The following is a 2,727-nucleotide window of genomic DNA, read 5'->3' as shown; positions in this document are numbered from 1 at the left end:
TTCAAGGAGGAGTGTTTGCTTGTAATGCTCACAATCTGATCATTGTTTCCAATGATAGAAATTGTGCCACTCTACAATATGCCGTTCCTCTATTCAACGAGCTCAATCTGAGTATTGGAAGACCTGAAATTGAGGCACAACAATTAGAGTTGAAGCCAGTCATGTTCCAAATGCTCCAGACAATAGACCAGTTCAATGGCATGCCTATTGAAGGTCCTTACTTTCACCTCAGATTGTTTATGGAGGTGAGTGATTCCTTCAAGTTGTTGAAGTTCCTGAAGGTGCACTATGATTAAAGTTGTTCCCATATTCACTAAGAGATAGTGCTCGAGCCTAGTTGAACTCATTGCCACTAGATTCCATTACCACATGTCAAGAGTTAGTAGAACGCTTCATTATGAAATATTTCCCACCTAATAAGAATGCTAAGTTGCATAATGAGATCACTACCTTCCAACAGATGGATGACGAGTCCTTGTATTAGGTGTGGGAAAAATTTAAAGAACTATTACGAAAATGCTCTCATCACGGAATCCCGCATTGTATCCAACTAGAGACATTCTATAATGGTCTCAGTGCTCACACGAGAATGGTAGTAGACGCTTCTACCAATGGTGCTCTCTTTTCTAAGTCTTATAATAAGGCTTATGAAATTATAGAGGGAATTGCTAGTAACAATTACTAGTGGCCAAGTAATCGAGTAGCTTCAGGAAGACAAGTCGTAGGAGTGCATGAAGTGGACGCCCTCACTTCACTTGCAGCTCAGGTATATTCGATATCCTCAATGGTTAATTTTTTTTACTACTGATGGGTATAATAATGTTGCAGTTTAGCTACCTAATCAATTCGAGAATATAACCTGTGTTTATTGGGGGGAAGAGACTTGTTTGAAGATTGCCAATCAAACCCAGAATCTTTGTATTACATAGATAACTAGAACTAGAACCGAGGTAGGAAGGGACCACAATGTAATTTTTATAACTCATCTTGGCGAAACCACCCAAATTTTTCTTAGAGTAATCAAAGGGCTGGACCCAGTAACGCTTACGCACAACCTAGATTGACCCAGACACCTAGATTTACTCAACAAGTTTAGAAACCACCATAAGCCGAACCTTCCAATAGTCTAGAAAACCTATTGAAGGCATATATGGCAAATAATGATGCCACTTTAATGAATTTGGAGAATCAAGTGGGTCAACTTGCTACTGAACTTAAAAACTGACCACAAGGTGCTTTGCCTAGTGATACGGAGAATCCAAGAAATTCGGAGAAGGAGCATTGTAAAGCATTAACTCTAAGGAGCAAAAAGATGATAGAAATCAACACTGTTGAAGTTAAAGAGGAGCCAAATGACGCTTTAGATAATGTGAAAATTCAGCCAAGTGTTGAAAATCCAACTTCACCGGAACCAGAATTTGTAAAATTTGATAAGGTAACTTTTGACCATATCAATTCTGATAAACTAACTTCGTTGTTAGATGTAGAAAAACTGCCACAACAAATGAATTGCCCAATTCAAAGAAAGAATCCTCCACCACCCTAACCTCAAATATTTTAGAAGCAGAAATAGAAAGCCTAGTTCAAGAAGTTCCTAGACGTACTCAAGCAACTTCATATCAACATCCATTGGTAGAAGCTCATGAGCAGATGCCAAACTACATTAAATTTATGAAGGATATCCTGTCCAAGAAACAAAGACTTGGAGAATTTGAGACAGTAGCTTTGGCAAAGGAATGCAATGCATTTACAAAAAAAAAAACTACCCCTAAAGATGAAATACCCTGGATGTTTTACCATACCTTGCAACATCGGAGCAACTTATTGTGGTAAGAAACTATGTGATTTGGGTGTGAGAATCAACTTGATGCCCATGTCCATATTCAAAAAATTAGGGATAGGGGAAGTTAGACCAACTACGGTCACACTCTAGTTAGCAGATCAATCCTTATCACATCCAAAAGGAAAATCGAGGATGTATTGGTACATGTAGACAAATTTATTTTTGCTGTTGACTTTTTTGTTTAAGAATTTGAAGTAGATAAATAGGTGCCAATCATCTTAGGAAGGTCGTTCCTAATAACTGGAAGGACCCTTAATAATTCTAAGTTAAAGAATAAAATTGATCTAACACATTTATATCATATTTATTAAAATCATTTTTAGAAATCGTATATTTGGAGTTTTATTTTCTTTGTTAATTTTTAGTTTTTATATCACCTCTTTGAAATCAGTATATTTTTCCTCACCAAATTTTTTAATTTTACATAAATATTCACTTGTACAATCTCTGTGGGTACGATAACTCAACATACTTGTCACTTTATTACTTGATATGATTGTGTAACTTGCACATTTTGTCGTTCTAGTAGTAAATAGGATATTCAAGAAAAGCTCGTAGGAAGTTTAAGAGGAAAAGGAATTAGAGCTACGCAACAAAAGTGTGGTGGTTGTTTTAAAAAGAGAAATGATGGATTGTGTAATCAAGCAATTGATGTGTCAGTAGGGAAATTTTGAGGAAAAAATTTCTTTAATGAGGGGAGAATTGTCACACTTAAAAATATATAGGGTTAGATAAAATAAATAACTAATGAATGACTTAGTTTAGATCGTTATGTAGTTGAAATACTTTCTAGAGATCCTAGGTTCTATCCACTGCTCTCCCATTTATTTTCTTTTTATATTCAACAAACTAGGATGAAAGTCACCCTAGAATATATATTAAAT

The 2,727-nt window shown here is 35.6% G+C and overlaps 1 non-coding gene across 1 annotated transcript; it reads right to left on the bottom strand.

Moving 5' to 3' along the window:
* Window positions 1–428: 428 nt before the first annotated feature.
* Window positions 429–534, bottom strand: LOC128040246 (small nucleolar RNA R71). Its single transcript, XR_008194904.1, has one exon. It is a non-coding gene; the product is annotated as a small nucleolar RNA R71 (small nucleolar RNA).
* Window positions 535–2,727: the final 2,193 nt, after the last annotated feature.

The sequence above is a fragment of the Gossypium raimondii genome, chromosome 3 (genome assembly GCF_025698545.1).
Source record: "Gossypium raimondii isolate GPD5lz chromosome 3, ASM2569854v1, whole genome shotgun sequence".
Lineage (NCBI taxonomy): Eukaryota > Viridiplantae > Streptophyta > Magnoliopsida > Malvales > Malvaceae > Gossypium > Gossypium raimondii.
Note: the sequence above shows the minus strand (reverse complement) of the source record. Positions and strands in the feature narration are given on the sequence as shown.